The sequence below is a fragment of the Aythya ferina genome, assembly GCF_964211825.1.
Source record: "Aythya ferina genome assembly, chromosome: 3".
Classification (NCBI taxonomy): domain Eukaryota; kingdom Metazoa; phylum Chordata; class Aves; order Anseriformes; family Anatidae; genus Aythya; species Aythya ferina.
In genome coordinates this window covers 46,828,341-46,849,864 of record NC_140298.1, presented here as the reverse complement: position 1 = coordinate 46,849,864, position 21,524 = coordinate 46,828,341, and the positions used below count along the sequence as shown (strand labels likewise).

The 21,524-nt window shown below is 40.5% G+C and overlaps 2 long non-coding RNA genes across 12 annotated transcripts in view; both read right to left on the bottom strand.

Annotated features, from left to right (window-relative positions):
- The window catches only part of LOC311433985, a 150,509-nt gene that overhangs the window by 54,670 nt on the left and 74,315 nt on the right, over positions 1-21,524 (bottom strand). The window lies entirely within an intron of this gene.
- The window catches only part of LOC311433988, a 104,581-nt gene that overhangs the window by 26,617 nt on the left and 56,440 nt on the right, over positions 1-21,524 (bottom strand). For 2 of the 3 annotated variants that reach the window (XR_014691180.1, XR_014691181.1), the window contains exons 2-5: positions 14,114-14,199; positions 11,342-11,416; positions 7,183-7,847; positions 807-892 (exon numbers count right to left, since the gene is read on the bottom strand). This is a non-coding gene — a long non-coding RNA (uncharacterized lncRNA). The remainder of the gene's footprint in view (positions 1-806; positions 893-7,182; positions 7,848-11,341; positions 11,417-14,113; positions 14,200-21,524) is intronic. The other variant, XR_014691182.1, reaches the window with a different exon arrangement.

Below are 21,524 nucleotides of genomic sequence, written 5' to 3'. Positions count from 1 at the left end.
GCAAAACAGAGAGGAGAGAAAAAAAAAAAAAAAAAAAAAAAAAAAAGATCCTGTTTCAAATTTCTGCTACTATCTGTAATATCTACATAGCCAAATGTAGCTATTAAAGCACACAGATGGTGTAATTGTAGTTTACAACTCCATCCTAGAGGAACCTAACCATACAGTGACCCTCCTTCAGTCTGTGTCTAGATGGGACTTCTGTCTTACATCAGGTGCTGCAAAAATGCACTTACTTTCTGTAATATCATTTTACCTTTCTCTGAGCCTCCACAAAAGAGCGAAGAAATTGCAGCTCAGACACTGATCTTGTTATGTGAAAAATTCTTGAGTCTCCCATATCATAAATGAAGTTTTGTGAACTCCATAGCCAACTGGAGCTCAATTCACTGGCCAGATAACCCTGTTAGACTGCCTCATCACAATCTGAAATACTTTGCTTCACACCCCTGCGGTGACTACAGGCTCAGGCAGACACTCTGGCATCAGCTTACTCCTGATCTCAGGCAGACTCATCTTGCAAGTGGAAAAGACTTCTCAGATTTTTTTTTCTTTTATTCTTTAATGAAACCTAACTTTGCCTGATGAATTCATCATTAGAGAATTCAAGAGCATATAGAAGCTAGTGTACAAGGGAGAAAGGAAAGGTAATGTGTGGAAATGTTAAAGGAGAAGGGGAAAAAGTCTACGCTTTGTTTTTCTTTTTGAACAAATTTCAAAACATGAGGGAAAAAAAAGTGAAGGAAAAATGTGGTTAACACAATGTACATAAAACGCCACATCGAGGCAGGCAAAGCTTAACTTACTTCTGGAATGCACCGCTGTAGTAAGTCTGCATCTGACTTTTAAATATGAGTATTTTGAGCTTCTCAGGAATGAGTCACATTAGCTTCTATGAGTTCACATTGGAAAAAAAAAAAAAAGAGAGAGAGAGAGAGAAACATTGATCTATTAGAAGTCATGAATATAAGCTTAAAGGCTTTCTACAAAGTTGATTTTTCAGGCCCATTGTGTAGATCTATTTCAGTGCCTGGATCATTTAGCAGATAAAGGAGTTCTGACCTTCTTTCTCATCAGTTTTGCTGCTAGAAGTGTGTAGTTAATTCACATGCTAAAAATCCTAAGGACATTTTTATGAGTATAATAACACAGCAATGCACCCACAGTAACCAGCTTTTATACTGTAGGAGAATGGCTACCTTAATTAATTTTCTCAAAACATTACCAGATATCAAAATTTATTAAACTAATCACCCATTTGTGTTATCACTCAAATCCACTTCAAGCTATACAAATGCAATTTTAAAGTCTCTAATCCATAATGTTCTATTATAATTATTTATTTAATCAGAGACATGGAGGAGGCTTATAGTTTAATATTTTAGAGCTAGTTTCTACTGAAAAAAAAATCACCCTATCCCACCCCCTTCATATACTGCTGTCTTCAAAACAGCGGATGAATTTCCATTCCTTCTACAGTCCTTTTACAAGCTTATAGACTGTTTCTTACATCATCCTGATCATATTCATGTTGCCCTGTGTGTGAACACAACTGGTATACACCTCTCTCTGGTCCCAGAAGAGATGCAAAGGCTTGAAGTAACATTGTGATCAGTCTCTAAAATAGCTGCACATTCAGATCTGGAGGAAGAGAAACAGGCCAGAAAAACTTCCATTGCTGCTGTCTACATGGATTGTTTTTGCACATTACCCTAGGGTAGCATTTTTGATGGTTAGTATTTAATTCCTTTTTGGAGTGCTATATTTACTTTAAAGAAAAAGTAAAACAGCTTTTTTAAAAAGTTAATTAGTAAGATTTGTCATTTTTTGTTAAAAAATGCACAGGCTGAATGTTAAAGAAAATCCAAATGAATGCAAGGCGAAAGCCTTTTTGGTAAGGGATTTCAAGGACACAAACTATGAAGTAATGAAGATGAGGAACCCACTTTCATTCTTGCATTAAAACTACTTTTTTTCCCCACTTTCTTTAAATTATTCTGTGACAGACTAGAAACTGCTCAGAGAAACAGATCTTATAATCAAAAGAACATTGTTTCACAGTATTTTACATCATCCTGGGTCATGTCAGTGACTTCTGTGGCTCAACATCTGTGATGAAAAAAAATCTAAAATTTTAACCAGGTTCAGATACCCAAAACTTCCATGTCCAGAGATGCTTCCTGACTGTCCTTATGTGCCCCTGCTCTCTATTTATAAGTCTTAAGACACTTCAGATTTTGTACTCTAACTTGTATACTGCAAGCCACCAATGATGACAAATGCTTTTTAAGCTGCAGTTAGAAAGATAGCATAGATTGAAACTCTTCTTTTTTATTATCTTTTTTTGATGCACACAAATCCTTTAAGACAAATTTTGGCAATTGTTCTGTTATTACATGTCCCCTTTCCCCTCCAGATGAATTATTCATACTTTGTTGTCATAGCAATCCTTTCTCTCTCTGAAATGTTTAATAACTAGTCTTGACTCCAAACTAGACAATGAATCAAGGTGTAACAAAAGCTTTATTAACTAATGTGCTTTGAGGCACATACATTGTTTGTCTCCCACCTACACTTGCCTTAAGCAGCTGTCAGTTCAGTCACAGAAACATAGAAACATTAAATTTGAAAAAGACCTTCGAGATCATCTGGTCCAACCATCACCCTACTACCAATGTCACCCACTAAACCATGTCCCTACACACCAGGTTCAACCTTTCCTTGGCTACTAAATGGCAGAGGGCCCAGAGGGGAAGACATATGAAGAGCAGCTGAGGTCAGTTGGCCTGTTCAGCCTGGAAAAGAGGAGGCTGAGGGGGAGACCTCATCGCGGTCTACAGCTTCCTCACGAGGGGGAGTGGAGGGGCAGGGGCTGATCTGTTCTCTTTAGTGACCAGTAATAGACCCGTAGGAATGGTGTCAAGCTGCGACAGGGGAGATTCAGGCTGGATATCAGGAAGGGGTTCTTCACTGAGAGGGTTGTCGCACACTGGAACAGGCTCCCCAGGGACATAATCATGAAGGCACCTAACAAGAAGGAGATGTGTCATGGGCAGAGGGATGGCGCCTGCAGCACAACTGACACCAGTGCTCAGGGAACCTCTGTCGCGCAGCTCACAGACACTTACAGGTGGTACCACTGGCACCGCAATGACACAGGGAACAGGCCGCCCCCTCAGCCATACAGTGACAGGGGGCCTGGGCCTTCCCAGTGGCACAATGGTTGTGAGGGGTGAAGGCAGGAGTGTCAGGCATACAGCTAGGTGGAGCAGAGGCATGCCCATAGTCCAGCACGCAGCGTGGGACCCAGCTATGGCTGTAAAGCAGACGGCAGCATCAGACCCATGCATAGAAATAAACCTGACAGTGGCATGGGGCCTAGGGGTGGAACTGGACAACCTCCTGGTTCAGCACCCTGGCCTGAAAACACTCCTGATGGAAGGCATCCCATTTGGGCAGTCCCGGGCAAGGACTGGCTTGTCCTTCTGCCAAACACTGTGGAGCCCATGGAGTGGATCCTCCAGAAGATGCGGAGGAACCCATGGAAGTGGATCCACCTCAGCCAGATCAGGCCTGCAACTACTCTGGCATGTCTTCACTCTCTGCCATCCGAGTGCACCAACAGCGTCTCAGGAGTGCCCGGTGAGCTCCGTACTCATCTTGCAGGCTCCGCCCCAAGCATTAGCTTGGAGCCACCAAACACCATGGACAGCCCACAGACTCACCTTCAAGGTGTCCTGGCAATAAAGAACTCTGTTGCCACCTCTCAGGGGTTGTGTGAGTGCTTCTTTCCCATCTCCCAGCCTTTGTGTGAGAGGTGGCATCCCTTCTGTACAGAGCCTCAAGGAAGAGCACAAGAGAGGACCCAGGCTGCTGTGCTGGGGTGACAGGAGGAGTCCCGAGGGCCACCATGCACCTTTAACATTTTTGAAAATGGACTTAGGGGTGAAAACAGTAGTGCGTAAGCAATTATAGGTGACTAATTTCTTATATTAGAAGTGAGTTTCTATATCTGAGTAATTGGTAACAACAGACATGGAGAAGGCTGAGGTACTCAACAACTTCTTTGCCTCCATCTGCACTGATAGACGGGCTTCCCTAGTCTTTCATTTCCCTGAACCCATACATGGAGGCTGGGGGAGCAAAGTGCTACCCACCGTAAGTGAAGAGCAGGTTTGAGACCACCTGACGCATCTAAACAGGTACAAGTCTATGGGACTTGATTACATGAATCCCAGGGTCCTGAGGCAACTAGCTGATGTAGTTGCCAAGCCCCTCTCCATCATAGTTGAAAACTGGCAGTCAGGTGATGTCCCTGGTGAGTGGAAAAAGGGAAATATCATGCTCCTACTCTTCAACAATTAAAACAAAGAATTGAACAAAGAGCACTACTCTTCAACAATTAAAACAATTAGGAGACATTTCTTCTCAGAAAGAAGGCAGGCATTGAACAGGTTGCCCATGGAAACAGTCAAGTCACCACCCCTCAGTCCAGTGATATTAATGATGACAGCAAAGACGCCTGTAAGAAACACCCTTTACATAAGCCAGTTTCTTAAATAGTGTCCCTCTCCTTTTCAGAGTAATTAACTACTTTTCTGTTAGTCATTCCTTTCAAAACAGCAGTAGGCAGCTGCTGCTCTCTGCAGAGGACTCCCCTTTTTGATGGATGTGGAACTGGGGATCAGGGAGACATTATAAATCACAAAAAGCATCAGATCTTAATAGGGAGAAGAGTGACAGAAGATTTTTTTCGCTGTTTTAAGCCTGTGTCTAAATTACACCCTGTTTAACTGTGTCCCACACTGCATACCAAGTAAATGTTGATCTAACTTACTTGTTTACTCTGACCACTACAGTGGGCAACATGATCGATATTTACACCTGAGCACTGTATAGAACTCACTGTAACCTTTCCACCTACCATAGACCTGAGGAGGAAAAATATGAATGCAAGAAAGTATTCAGTAAGTACACAGATTTGAACTTTTTCTACCATTTTTTTTTACAACAGTCCCTTTGGGGAATATAGTCCGACAGGATAAACATCCCCTTTAATTGTTATTTTCTCTAGCAGAAAAATGTCTGCTTCTTTGTCAATGGTGCCACCTTATGCATTTGAAGACTTGAATACGTACTAATGGTGACATTTTCCTTTCCTTTAATGAATGCTGGAGAGCCAGCATCGGTGACCACCAGGGGCACAGCACTGCTCTCCTGGAAACTGCAGCTGTTCCCAGCTTCCAAGCCCAGATTCACTCCAACTCAACTGATCTGTTTATTCCACTACATGCTTTTATAAAGGTCAGCAATAAGATACTTAAAAAAAAACATCTAGAGCTCTCTGTATGGATTATATAGTCATTTCACTTGGTCCATTTTGCATTGATTTTATAGTTTACAGGGGCCCTGTACTTCTGTGTGCTATTCCTAAAGCAGAGAAGGTGGCACTGTCCACAAGAAGAGATGGGCAGGTCTGGTGTTCCAATTCAGTTTAGTGCAGGCAACTACATAATATGTACCAATACTAATTTTGCACTTTCACATATATCCTGTACTGTTTTCCCCTTGGCAGATACTGTGGACAGCGTTGTTCTTATATAGACGATATGCAAGAGGTGGCGGACAAATAACTTGCATGTTGAATCACATGGCTGTATTCTTCTGTAGCGTTTAGAATGAGCACTGAAGGGCTCAGCTCACAGTGTTGGTATCAGCAAAAAGCTACCTGTTAACCAATGGAAGCCTTGTTCTAAAACCTCAGTGTTTCACCTGTAAGTGGTAAATCAGCTAATACAACAGTCTATAATAAACAGTCCTTCTCAATGAGAGGCCTGACAGAAATGTAAATCACTATAGTTTCTGATGCTGGTTCTAGTTCAAAAATTACAGTCAATTTTCTTGGAAGAAAGTCTATGGGAATTACAAAGGCTTAGATTTTAAGACACCAGCTGCCTTCAAGCCCAAGTAAGGCATTTGGGATGAGTGCCTTATTTTTGCCCAGCTTGTCCAGATGAGAAAAAAAAAAAAAAAAAACAATGTCCCAGGCCAAATCCACACAACAAAAGTTTGCTTCCAGGGATGAATATGAAACCAGTTATGTTCCCCAGAAGTTCTGCTATGTTGGCAAAACTCCCACTAGACAAAAGATGTAATTCAGGGAAGTGATGTCAGGAGAAACAAGACCTCCTTTTGCTTCACTTCTACTTGCAGTGTCTCTATGGGGAAGAAAAGAGTAACTTTGCCAATATAGGGATGAGAACTGCTCTGGAGACCAGTTGTTACACTGAAATATGTGCTCTTTTTCAATTCATCCCATTTTTTCAATCATTTTCATGTCTCTCATTATTTATTTAATTACTTTACCCTGCATTTTGTTCATTCTGCTTATAGTTTTTGCAGTACCTACACCCAAAATACTCCCTTCAGTCAAGCAAGGTCAGAAAAGCTCCTCCTGAGTAGGCTCTTCCCCTGTAAAGCCTTTTATTTGTTTTTCTATCCACATGGGCAGCAGTATATCCAGCATCATTTATTCTTCTTCAGTTTTGTATATATATTTGATCTAACACATGCTTAGTCTATTCAATGCCCTATTGGAAAGGTCTCCAGAGTCCCTGTGAGGCTTCTGAGATGCATTTATTAAATAAAAAGCTGAATTTGCATGACCAGGATTGAGAACAGTTTGTAATACTAGTATTCATTTGACCTATGCCAAAATTAATTTAATAGTTTTTCATAAATCATCATTTGCTATTGTGCATTTATTTTATCTCATAAATGTGTAATGAATAATCTCTGGGTTATACTAAATTTGACATTTTATAGCACATTAAAATCAAAACAAGAGATGTAAAAGAACAACATTTGAAAATAATTTCTCTGGCTCAGACAAAATAATGAAGAAGGTCCAGTAAATTTAACAAAAATATCTGGATGATTTAACAGTTACTTCAGAATTTTGAAACAATCGTTTTCCATGCAAAATAGAATGAATAATATAGTATGCAATATGTGGCTGTGTGTCAATTTGAATGAAAATCATGTTGTTTTTTTAAATCACAGAAGAATACGGGGCTTGTCCAACAAAATGTACCAGCTTGTAAATTCCCTGGATGAATTCAGCTAGTCTCACTGAATCATTAGATAAAAGGACACGGTTAAGTTCTGTTGACCAAGACTTACCTGAAAAGCCAATATCCTGGAGTTCTAACCCAGATCCTTAAAGTTGTGGGTTTTTTGTTTGCTTGTTTGTTCGATTGTTGTTGTTTTATTATTATCGGTTTTTCTTCAGGTCTCTCTTGCCTCTCTTATTTTCCTGTTGGGCTTTATTATTATTATTTTTTTCTTCCCTGGATCACGTACTGAATAAAGTACCAGAATGGTTTTACAACTCAATACTAGTTCCCACACGCTAGCTCACCAACATTGTAACACTGATTACCACCACATTGATACACTGATTGGTTCTGAGTTTTTTGTGATCCAGTGAATTAAAAGAAGATTTATCTTTCGTGAAAATCAGGTGTCCTGTTAATTCCATGGACCAGGCAGTATCTTGTAGGATCACTACTGTGAGAAAGGACTACAAGTAATCTCTTTTGCAGTGTGTCAGATGCAATCCATCAATACCTTGGGCCTTGTTAATCCTGCCAGACAGCTCCAAAGCTGTAGGACTGAGCTGAGAGCTGAAGTCCGGAAACAAAGCAGTCAATAGTTTCATCCCTTTTTTGTACTGCCTCTATGGATATCAATGCAAGTCTACAGTGGAGAACAGCCTTCTGTGGTCTGAAATGCTCTTAAGTCTCAGCACAAACTTCAAAATCTCTCTTATCCTTTTTTTTTGTTTCCTGGAAGCAACAAAAAAGTTCCTAAAAACAATTCTGGAGTTGATACTCTCCCTAAATGAGTTAGAGCAACAAGGTACATTTCTGTGAGAAGTGTGTGATCTATGAGTCAGACATACACAGCTTTATTCTTTCTATCCATTTGTTCTGTCCCCAATCGATATTGAAACCTGACTGCAAAAACCAAAGGAGCCCAAGGAGTGTGGCCCCAGCTTCTTTGCTGTGCTACACCTCTGGGGTGCAGCTTCTTGTTTGTGATAGAACATTCTTCCTTTCACCCCCTAGATACATGGAGTTGCCTAACGAAGCAGCACCCTGAGCTGCAATTTTTGAAGTCCAGTTCTCCTTAATACCACAGCAATGACTGTCCAGGGCTTAAAATCAGGAAAGAGTTTCATCCTCTCAAGATGTATTCACTGTCTCTCTCTGTTACTGTCTCAGACACATAGCTTGCAGTTAAAAGTGGCTAAATATTTCCTAACTGAGGGGCAGTCTAGTTTAGGGCCTTAAAAACTCCTTCAAAGAGTTGTAAAAGTACTTTTGAATAAAAGCACCACAGACAGCATTAGATGCCTCTGCTTTTCTGAGAGCTGCGTTTCATCAGAATGGATTTATCTTTTCCCATCCTGGAGGAGAGACACCCCTCTATAGTGGCCCCTTACCTATGGAACATGCTGCTGAAAAACACCATGTTGCGTTCAGAAACCAATGTGTGTGGTTCAAGATGGAAATCCTGTACACTGTTTTTCATGGGCTTTTCTCAGAAATGACTCCTTATTTCATACAGGAAACCAGACTGCTTTTTTGGAGGGAGAGAGGAGGAATACTTCGAGTTGCCATTCCACAACTATATCTGACATGCTTGAAAAATTCCATCTCTAGAAAGCCAGAATGCAGCCTGTAAATGCTGTGTGGCTAGTTACCAGCATCAGCAACTATAACCCATAAAGCGATGCTTTGCCACAAGCAACTGAAGACACAACTGCAGGAAGGCAGCATCACCACTAGTTATATTGCTAAAGGGGTGCGGGTCTGCAGCCCTCAGCTCCCCTGTATTTTTGGAAGACTTGCAAGCATTTTTGAGCCCCAGGAGGTTGCCAGTTCCAGCCCAGAGCAGTAGAGGACAGCAGGAATGCCAAGCTGACACTGACCAAAATGTGCTTTGGCCCAGGGGCAGCTGATCTCTCCAGCTGTGATGACTGCTTAGTCCCATCTACATACCTGTCCCTCCCACGGAGCTCGTCTATAAACTTTCTTCCTATTTCCAGTAAAGGAAAAGACTGCAGGCAGAAATACATTCATAAACATAAGCTTTAGTCTCCAAGCTCCCTCCTGAACTGACTGCTCTTATGGCTTCTGCCTGCAGGATCTCTCCTGTCCCTTTTTTTCTCCCTCTTGCCTCAAAGAAAAGCTCAGTATTTATACTTCTGAGTTAATGAGCCAGCCTGCCTGACCTGACTGTCAGGATGAATCAGCAGGCTAGTTCTGCCTAACCGACACTCTCTCATGCATGTAGCATCATTTAATAGTTTTTTGTTTTTTTTTCTGTATTAACCCAGTGGCAATTCTAACATACCTTAGAAGCATGAGGCAATCATTATGTTCTTAACGTAGGTCTCATAGTCTACCTGCATCCTAGATGTTTGTAATAATCTGGATCAACAACTGGATGATTAACATCTGGATCAACAGCTAGTGTCTGGTGGGTAACTGTTTCTGACCTTTTGCATACCTCTGTAAAATAGATCCTGGAGTGGAAGCCTACGTTCAAACAAGATTCCTAATTTAAATTTAATATACTTTTGCTAGTAAACCTACATAAAATTAAAACTTAAATACCGACAACTCATATCCATGCCCTCACTGTAATTCAAGAAATTATTTGTATTACATAAAATTAATAACCCCATAATATGTATGAACTGCTGAAGGCAAATCACTGAGCCAGGAAATTCAGAAATGACAAGTCCTAAATCTAAATCTGTGAATGTACTGAAATAGTTAAAAAGCTACAGCCTCTTCTGCAACTTCAGGAATGATATTTTCTGCATTTCTGTTTGTTTAGTTACTTAAATTCAGTGACTAATTTATTCATAACGGGGAAATTTTTGGCTGCTGAAAAACTGGATAGCTTATTATCCCCTCACAATCCATAAATATAAATGAGGTGTAACAGGATGAGATCTGCTAGTTCTAAAATCATGACAGACATGATGATCAGAAACTATTAATACAATTTGTTAGTGATGGACAATACTTATTTTATTTAATGAATGATTATTTGCAAAATCAATTGAAAAAAGGAAGCTTTCTGTAAGTAACAAGCTACTTAATGTGGTTTAATTTAACTAAAACAAACAATTTTATAATGTTGGGTTTGTGCTTTTAATTGAGTTGCAAATTCCACTCAACTGCATCTTGACAAGAGACACAAACAAGAGGATAATCATAACAGGGTAAACAGTGAATGTATCGTTCATCAAATTTCTAAATTACTTTTTAGTCATAAGCTGACTAAAGTTATATCAGACTACATAATGACTAAATGGATGCACATACAGATAGAACATATTCACCTGATGAACAAAAAGAAGTACCAAATTTAGCATAAAGGTTGTATGTAGAAAATCAACATGTTCCTGTGGTTACTAATCAGAGAGGTCCAGCATTCCTTCAGGAGTGTAACTAATAAGTTAAAATGCAAAACAAGATTAAAACTGATATCATAAAAATGTTTCCTCTTTGTTGATTTAAGTGATGATTTAAAAAGGTAATAGCAAACAATCTACTCTGGTCAACTTTTTATTAGAAATACAGCTGCAATTGTTTTTCTGTGGCAGAATATATCACATAGGAAAAGAAAATCACTTTTTTGTGATCATTTTTCTATGTGGTAATTTCTTAGGCACAAAGAACCCTTTTACTGTGTTGGAGAAATTCTTCAGACTGGAAGTTAGTGGGGAAACATCTCCTAGGAGTGGCACCAATCCAACATGACATCATTCTGCTGTAGACTTCTTAGCTTAATTTTAAGCCAGCTTTAAGATCATTTACATGTACGTAATTCCTTAATTACCATTGAGTGCACTTTGTAACGTTAGCATAATATCCGGTAATATTATTCACATTTCTTTCACCAATACGGATGCTTACAAATACCACAGCATATGGAAAGCTGCCAATTTCAGTTGAGCCACTGAATTGTTTTGCCCATCATTCAAGTTTCTTAGCATGCATTCATAAAATAGAGGAATTTTAATGAAACAAATTATAGTAATTTGCATAGCACTTTTGGGAAGACATTTTTTAATCTCAGGTATCCTCAAGTCACCTCTGTGTGGGAACCTCTTCAGCACCTTTTCCTCTATTTCCCCTTGGTCTTCAGAAATGAAAGACAACCAGTCTTGTCATTTAAAGGCTGAAGTGACATCCCTAAAGACTGTAGCCTCATATAAATCCATCGAAGAAGAACAGGGTTAACAGAAACACAAACTTACCTTCACAGCCCTGCCAAGAGACAGTTTATATGGGATGAGATGCCTATTCACATTTCAGCTTCCTTCCTCAGGACACTGAAGGGCAGAATTAAATACAATTAAATACAGTAAGGCGGGGAGTGTTCATACAAAAGGCACATAACAGCAAACACAATATATAAAAGGAGCAAATTCAGCATGGTTCACATGGTTAAAATAAAACCCATTAGCATGTTAATGACTACAGTTCTGCTGCGCAAGGAGAGGAGGATGTCAAATGAAGAAGGTACATGTACAATATGCACAGATCCACTCACTGCCTGCCCATTTGCCCTCGCATTTCCCTGGCACGGCACGGGTAGCTGCAGGGAGCACAGGGCCAGAAGCAGGAGAGATGTGCTGCTCTTACTTCTCTGTCCAAAACAGGGGCCTCACAGCCTTCAGTGGCACTACACTCAGAGGGGTGCTGCAGGACAAACTTGTTACTGCTCCATGGGCATATTTCATTTCTCCCATAGCTAGCCAGCCTTAGAGATACACTTGCATTTTGACATTTCTCAATAGAAGACAGTAAAAGACAAGGCTTTAATTTGGGGGAAAACATTTGAGAATACAATATCAAAGTGCCTCAGTATTTTTCGCATTGCTCCCAGCAAACAGTTAGGAGGTCACACCAACCACATGTTAAAGAGCAGCAAGTAGACATCACTGAGGGAAAATCAGAGCATCAGTCATGAGTATTCTCTCCTTCCGTGCCTTCTGTAGACAATCCATACTTAAACTCTCCCTCAATTACATCCATACATGTTCTAGGTACAGGCATATCTCATACATTGTGAAAGGCAGTTCCTCTCCAACAAGGACTCAAATATAATTCACTAGAGCAAAGAGGAGAAAATTACACTCTGGATATTAACTGTTTTAATCATTTGGGACAAATTATTAACATTTAAATAATCTTGCCCTCTAGGCCATATGCAACTGCACTTCAAAGCCAAGCAAACGAAAGACCGCTCCACAATTTGCATCTGAATTCAAGGAAAGAGTAGTTCACGATCTCTGCATGTCTATGCTGCTCATATTTAATTCTTAGAGTAAAGGAAAGAGACAATTTTGTCCACATAAACTTACTGCTCTGTCTGGGTCATAAATTAAAAGACAGCCCCAACTGTCCTTTACAAAGCTATTTAGATGGGCCTAATAAAAACATTAATGGCTTTTGCAGTGATCTGTCTGTCTTAGTAGAGAAGAAATAGAAATGATACTAAATATAAAGAGTTTTGATGTGATGTAGTGCTATATGTGTCACACAACCTAAGAAAAAGTTCAGGACAGATCTTTTATGCAAACTGCTTCGCCTCTAGAAAATTCTGCTTTCATCCTTTGCCTCCTCCATCCTCCTTCCTATCCTTAGTCTTATATTTTACAGAAAACTGAATGAAAACTAGATTATTATTCCCATAGGATGTTTCAGTATCTCAATATTTGTGTATAAATACCTGGTCAGGGAACAGGAGGGAAGTAAAGGAGGGGGAGACAGAATCTTCTCAATGGTGTCCAGTGAGAGAACAAGAGACAACTGCACAAATTTACATACAAGAAACACTACTTAAACATAAACAAAAGGAAAAAAAATACTGTGAGAGTGGTTAAACACTGGCACAGGTTACCCAGAGAGATTGAGGAATCCCATCCTTATGAGAAATATACTAAAAACCTAACTGGATATGAACCTGAACTACCTGCTTAGCTCTAGCTTGAAACCTGCTTCAGACCAGAGGGTCCCTCCAAGGGTTCCATTTAAGCTTACCTATTCCATGATTTTGAAGTTCTAGGAATTTTGAAGTTCCAGTCTAAGGTAACATGACAAAATATTTCACTATGCAATTCACAATCAAAGTAATCATTCCACTGTTTTTGTACAGAAGCCTTTTAGCTTGTTGAATCTAACTGAAATGTTTATTTTCAGAGCTACTCAGCATTGAATTTCATGTGCTTCCTTTACCCATAATTATCCTGGGGGTAAATTATTCCCCATTGTTACCTCCCTTTGCCAGCCTGTCGTTTACTTTGGTGTCACATGTCCTGCCAGCATGTGGCACAGCTGAAATGCAGATGAAGAGCATAAGTGATAAAATAGCCACAGCGCAATTTCAAGAGCTTGGCAAATTTTCTGTGACTCGAGATTGAAGATTTTGGTTTGGTTCATTATTTTCCTTTGATTTGAGAAACCCAAATACTGTCATTGATCATACAAAATGACCAAAACTAAATTATTTCATTTTTCCTGATAGAAAATAAAAAATCAAACCCAACCAATGAAACGAACAAAAAGCCAACAAATTTTTGAGAGACCTGATTCTTTCTCTTTAGCTTGCAGAAACTGAACTTTCTAAAGGAAAATGAGAAAAAAATATATCGATACAAAACTACCCATAAGCATTTGATTAACAAAGTGTAACTGAAGACTCTTTGTCTTGTGATTCACAGTCATCTTTGCTCTAGAAAAAAGGCAACTCCAAATTTGATAACTCCCACAGAGTGCTATGGAGAAAAATACTGGGAGTCAATACTGCAATCCTACTGTAAACTCAAAGTGGCTGGTTACTGTTGTATGTGGCAAAAGTTAAGAGCTAATAATGCACTACATGGATCTATCCCACTTGGCAGCTTAGATGAAAAATATTTGTTCACGTACACGCTGACATAAAATCCAAGATTCAGTGGAGGATACGCTTGCTAGTAAAAAATGACAACTCAAAAGGCTCCACAGCAAGGTAAGTCATCACAGACCTGCTCCCATCTCTGCTGTTTCACAGGACGCTGCTTCATCTTCTTGCTTCAATAGCACTGTTAGCCAAGCCAGCCAAAAAACAGACCTGCAAAACAAAGAGAAGATAATTTTTCAAGCTAATCCTTTCCCTGAACTGCAACTACCCATTCACAAGGAAGTCAGCAGGACCACAGGGCCAGGGAGAGCAAGGAGTGATGACAGTTTCAATTAGATCAACCTCAGTGACCACTAAGCAGGTCTCAGGCTCACAAGGTTGTGCATGTGTGTGAAACAGAGACCTTTATCTTTTTAAAGCAGAGAGTTGTTAATTCACAGGCAAGTACTGGCATTTACTCTAACAGAGAGAACTGGCACCTCTCAGGAAATGAAATGATGTTTAGTTCAGCCAAGGGAGAAATTGTGGAGAGGAAGATTAAATCTATATGTACCTCCTGGAAGACTTTAGAAAGAAGATGGACTATAAAAACTAACATACTCCAAGGGGTTCCCTCTACAGCATGCGACCCAAGGGGTTAAATGCAAACAAGTCCAGAATCCCTAATGAGTGTACACCAGGAAAAGCCTCAGCGGGTTGGCTGGATGTGGGGGACAGGCCCTTCTGACTGAATGGATGAGGCAACTTACACTGTTCCTCTTCCCTTTCTTCTAGAACTGTGTTGTTTACATTGGATCTGCACAATTTTTCCTTTCACCTTGCTTGAGTTGTGAGTGATCTCAGGGCTCCTGCACAGCAAGGTATTCTTCACCCAGAGACATGGCCAAGTCACAAACTATGGTGCAAAATGCTTGCACAAACATCTCTGCTCCCAGACTGTTCCCCAGGGTAAACAGAGAAGAAGAAAGAAGCTGCTGTTGTAGTCCTGACAGCATAGTATGCGACTGCAGGCATTTTTCACATTCTCAGTGCACATTCCATTTTTCAAATGGCAGATTCCCATAGCCTCTGTGTTCATACAGCATACACAATTTTTTTTGGAAATAGAAAAAAATCTCTAAGTACCTTAGAGAGACAAAAAATACTCAGCAATTGATCTGTTGTGACATTTATGTACACATAGTAAAGATCAGTCGACATATATTAAACATAATATACATTGTAGATATATTTTATTTCCCTGCTGTTCTTGAGGAATGAAAGTGCTTTTGAGGACAGGTGTGAGAAATGAAAAGTGCTTGGATTGTGTAGGGAAAGATGGTTCTGAATAACATTAAATTTTTAATAACTTGCGAGTTGTGTCATCAGCAGAGCAGCAGTAGATGTGAGGAAGTAGAAGAACCACATGGAAATCTCTCCACACATATCACTCCTGTTACCTTTCATTTTTTCCCCCACCAATCTTCTTGAAGGATGCTGCTGACTCCAAGTCTTCTGCTGTTGTGAGTCATGTTGTGCTGATCACCTGCCTACACCCAGGAGATCTTGAGGCAAGAGGCATATGCAGGCTGGGAATAAGATCTGTTTGAAGGGGAAAGCCATCCTCTCTTGGAATTATTTTTCCCCCAGCAAAGCCAGCAGAAGTAACAGTGATTTCTTTTTGGCAAATCTAACTAATTTAAAATACACTTTTTTTTTTTTTTTTTTTTTTTTTTTACTGTTCAATAATAATTAAAAAATACAGTATTGGTCTGCTTCCTAGTGGAAATTAAAGCAATAATAGGTTTAGGCATTGATTATTTTTGTATAACCAGCTGCTACAGTTATCTTCTCTCATCCTGTTAGTCTAAAGAAAAAAAAAAAACAAACAAACACACAACAAGCACCTATTATACACTACAGATACAGAAATTCTGCACAACGTAAGATGCAATATTCATCTCACACAGCTGGAGTTCATTTGACCACTTGTGTGCTGAAGATCTGACTAAGCTGGCAATTGTTTAAAGACATCTTACTCAGCTGGTCAATTATTCACAGGTACAGTAGAGCAGGAAAACAGCTTCTGCTGGTGTGAAATGAGCATCTACATCTATCAATGACTTGCTGTGAGATCTTTAGACAGCACTTCACTTCTCCGTGACTCTGGTTTTCCTCCCACTTGCTGCTTTTTGCTTGCCCAGGTTCACGTGAGCTGAGCAGCCACCTCTTGCTGTGCAATGTGGAACACAACAGACCCTTTATCTTGGTCAGCACCTCGAAGTGCTGCTGTTCACAACAAAGTAATAGCTGCTTCTTGGGCCCTGGTGTAAGCTACATCAATCTTGCTTTGGAGAAATGGTGCTAAGCTGGAGCTCAAGGCAACTTAACCAGTCCCTCACCACGCCACACTGTCTCCACACAACCTGGGGCTGCCAACCACAGGTCCAGTCCAAGAGAACAAGTGAGGAGCATCTCAGACTCTTTATGCGCTCAGTAGCTCTTAAAAAAACAGAGCAGGAACCATCATTGGACTCGATGATCTTGAGGTCTCTTCCAACCTAGAAAATTCTGTGATTCTGTGATTCTGTGATCATCTGTCTTTCAATGCATGGCCCACCCCATTCAAAAGATAGACATTGTTGTGCTGCCTTGCTTAACGAGGCTTTTGTAATTTCATTAGTTTTACAGCATTCATCTTCTGCAGTGATGACAGCCAAAGGTTTAGAGGCCATAGTTTGTCAAAATACCACTCTAAGTGTTTTTTGAAGGCCTGTTTTGACACACTAAGATCCCTATTTATTCACTATAATAATTTATTGCAGTCACACCTCTGCAGGAGGTGCTGTCATATTGATAGGACTGAAATCTCATATGCTTTATATTTGTTTGAAGGATTTGCAAAGCTTTTTATCTGTTTTATTTATTATTTAGGGAATGCTGTAAGCATAAATGATGCTTTGCAAAATACAGTAGAAGTCAAGGTCTCTGGCACCAAAAGTCCTGTGATCTACTTCAAATACAACACATGGAACACCAGTTTAGATGCAAGTGTGTGTAAAGGTGTCAGTTATGTAGGAAAAACAATGTACAGATTTTCATTAAAAAGCAAAAAGGACCTAAACTCTCAAAAGACCTCCACTGATCTTTTTCCTTTGAAAATCATAAAATGATACACACTCACAATTCTGCCTTTAAACTAAACCACTAATGAAAGCTGGCAGCAAAGAGCATTTGTGCAACTTTACACTAACAGGCTAAAAGTAGAGCCTATTTAAAGGAAGAAAAATCTATATGAAGGCAACAGATTTCATATTTAAGTATAATTATAAAAACAATTAGAAAAAAAAAAAAAACTTCCTATACTATATATATGCTATATGCAAAATTTTCAGTGGAAAGAAAAGTCTTAGATGTTTAATTGCCTTTGTTCATATATGATAGCAATATGTGGAAATTGCAGTTCAAACTCCAGACCTCCAAAAAGTCTCTCTTTCTTTTTACTCTCTCCAGACCCAAAATAGATATGGCAGTTAATAGGTTCTCTAGGAAGAGATTAGGATTTTGGGGTAGGGATGCACTTCTGCTGTTCTTTGGACATCACAACACAGTTTATGCTGAATGTTAATTGTGTACATACTTGGCACATTTGTCCTTGAAAAACATAATTATGTGTATACATGTACATGATATACCACATATTATCTATACATATGTAATATATATATATACATAAATATCTATATATTATATAGATATGTTTATATATTACATATGAAAAGCCTCATCACAAGCAACAGGGGCATTGTGGCATTCTGCAGAACACAGAGGAAAAGGGAAGAGTTTGGACAGAGAAACAGTTATAACGCACTATTCTTGAGTCAGAAGAAATACAGTGTCAGAAGAAATATCAGACTAAACAGTCTGATATCAGCAATATTGAATTACAATTTTGGACAGTTGAATTATTTCTCAAGGCTGAAAAACACATATGGCAAGAATACTAATAAATTACACCTGTCAACATATTTTTACCTGCTGTAAGTGAAGAAAACATTACGTTAGCTATAGTACCAACTGCTCTTTCCTCTCAGATAGATTGTTGAGATCCTTATTTGTTTGTATTTGGATCAAAGGAGATTCCTTGGGAAAAGGCTGAATTGTGCCTTCTCTTCTAGAGCAGATTTTCCAGGATGTCATATAAAGTAGCAGGCTGTTAGGAATTAAGTTTCTGTGAGCTCCAAAGGTCACAAGGACTTCATTCAAAGTAATGGCGGATTATGGAACAATTTATATAAAAATAAATCCTTCCCTGAATCAGAAGCAACCATATTCTCTCTGTATTTGCTACTGGTGCATCCTCAGTGTGTTTCACAGTAGAAATATTTATTAATTCACACAGACACCAGGGACCAACTTCTGCTCATTAGAGTAGCAGAGGTGCAACATAATTCCATCAAAGTTAATAAGTAACAATAGCTTCATAATGATATAAACAGCACCTCCCTAAGAAAAACCAGCAATAACAATCAGCAGAATGTTATCTGTTCTTCATTTTTTAATACTCAGGAATATACATAGTGGAAAAAAATCTCAATCATAAAAGTACTAAATGCTTTTGGAGTCATTTTTGTCTTTCATCCATCTGATTACAAATGTGCAATACAAAGACTTAATTCTGTTCTGATGCCACATGAGGCAATTTGTGTGTAAAGGTGTCGTGGTTTAACCCGACCGGCAGCTAAACACCACGCAGCCGTTCGCTCACCCTCCCCCCTCCCTCTCTGGGACGGGGGAGAGAAATGGAAAGTGAAGCCCGTGAGTTGAGATAAAGACAGTTTAATAAGACAGGAAAAAAAAAATAACAAAATAATAATAACAATAATAATAATGATGATACAATGGTGATAATACGAAAGTAATAATAGTATGTACAAACAAGTGATGCACAATGCAATTGCTCACCACCCGCTGACCGATGCCCAGCCTAACCCCGAGCAGTCCGGCCCCCTCCCCCCGGCTAGCCACCCCTATATATTGTTTAGCATGACGTCAGATGGTATGGAATACCCCTTTGGCTAGTTTGGGTCACCTGTCCTGGGTCTGTCCCCTCCCAGCTCTTACTGCACCCCCCAGCCTGCCCGTTGGCAGGACAGAGCAAAGGCTGAGATGTCCTTGGCTTAGTATAAGCACTGCTCTGCAACAATTAAAGCATCGGGGTGTTATCAGCACTCTTCTCATTCTAAGCCAAAACACAGCATTCCACCAGCTACTAGGAAGAAAATTAATTCTGTGCTAACTGAAACCAGGACATCTATCCACCCCTTATTCCATACCATTTATGTCATGCTCAGGTTACACTCTTTTCCATACATTCTAATTAGTCACCTATAGTAATCATGGTAGTGATAACATACAGTATAATATACTATTTAACATGGTGCAATTCAGTTCATGGGCTATTCTCACCCAGTATTAAATCTCCTTGAGGTACACACCGGACCTCTCCGTTCTTTTGCATCACCCACCAAGTATATCCAGGTCCCTGAGCGAAAACAATTCCACGAATAGGTTTGCCTTTTCCTGAGGCAGGAGTAGCCCAGACTGTTTTACCCAGCATATTTTTTACATGCACTACAGGAACTTTATCCCCATCTACAGTACGTAACAGGTTTGATTGGGCAGGTCCAGCTCGGTTGGTAGATCCCCTAGTATTGACTAACCAGGTGGCCTTTGCCAAATGCGTATCCCAGTTTTTGAACGTCCCAGCGCCCATTGCTTTCAAGGTAGTCTTTAACAGGCCATTGTATCGTTCAACTTTCCCGGAGGCTGGTGCATGATAGGGGATGTGATACACCCATTCAATACCATGTTCTTTGGCCCAAGTGTCTATAAGGTTGTTTCGGAAGTGAGTCCCATTGTCTGATTCTATTCTTTCTGGGGTGCCATGTCGCCATAGGACTTGCTTTTCAAGGCCCAGGATGGTGTTCCGGGCGGTAGCATGAGGCACAGGATATGTTTCCAGCCATCCGGTGGTTGCTTCCACCATTGTAAGTACGTGGCGCTTGCCATTGCGAGTTTGAGGGAGTGTGATGTAATCAATCTGCCAGGCCTCTCCATATTTATATTTCAGCCATCGTCCTCCATACCAAAGAGGCTTTGACCGTTTGGCTTGTTTGATTGCAGCACATGTTTCACAGTCATGAATAACCTGTGCTATAGCGTCCATGGTCAAGTCCACCCCTCGATCACGAGCCCATCTGTATGTTGCATCTCTACCTTGATGGCCTGAGGTGTCATGGGCCCATCGGGCTATAAATAATTCACCTTTATGCTGCCAATCCAGGTCCACCTGAGCTACTTCAATCTTAGCAGCCTGATCCACCTGCTGGTTGTTTTGATGTTCTTCAGTAGCCCGATTCTTGGGCACATGAGCATCTACGTGGCGTACTTTCACAGCCAGGTTCTCTACCCGAGCAGCAATATCTTGCCACAATGCAGCAGCCCAGATAGGTTTGCCCCTACGCTGCCAGTTGTTTTGCTTCCATTGCTGTAACCATCCCCACAGGGCATTTGCTACCATCCATGAATCGGTGTAGAGATAGAGAACTGGCCATTTTTCTCGTTCAGCAATGTCTAAAGCCAGCTGAATGGCTTTCACTTCTGCAAACTGACTCGATTCACCTTCTCCCTCAGCAGCTTCTGCAACTCGTCGCGTAGGACTCCATACAGCAGCCTTCCATCTCCGATGCTTCCCCACAATACGACAGGACCCATCAGTGAACAGGGCATATTTCTTTTCATTCTCTGGCAACTGGTTGTACAGTGGGGCTTCTTCAGCACGACCCACCTCCTCCTCTGATGATATCCCAAAGTATTTGCCTTCTGGCCAGTCCATGATCACTTCCAATATTCCTGGGCGACTGGGGTTTCCTATTCGAGCCCGCTGAGTAATCAGTGCAACCCACTTGCTCCATGTAGCATCGGTTGCATGATGCGTAGAGGGGACCCTTCCCTTGAACATCCAGCCTAGTACCGGTAATCGGGGTGCTAGGAGGAGCTGCGCTTCAGTACCGACCACCTCCGAAGCAGATCGAACTCCTTCATATGCTGCCAATATCTCCTTTTCAGTTGGAGTATAGCGGGCCTCAGATCCTCTGTATCCCCGACTCCAAAACCCCAGAGGCCGACCTCGAGTTTCCCCAGGTTCTTTCTGCCAGAGGCTCCAGGTGGGGCCGTTCTCCCCGGCTGCAGTGTAGAGCACATTCTTTACATCTGGTCCTGTTCGAACTGGCCCAAGGGCTACTGCATGGACTATTTCCTGCTTGATTTGTTCAAAGGCTTGTCGTTGTTCAGGGCCCCATTCAAACTCATTCTTCTTACGAGTTACTTGGTAGAGTGGGTTTACAATCAGACTGTAATTTGGGATGTGCATTCTCCAAAACCCCACAACACCTAGGAAAGTCTGTGTTTCTTTTTTGTTAGTTGGTGGAGACATAGCTGTTATTTTGTTGATCACATCCATTGGGATTTGACGACGTCCATCTTGCCATTTT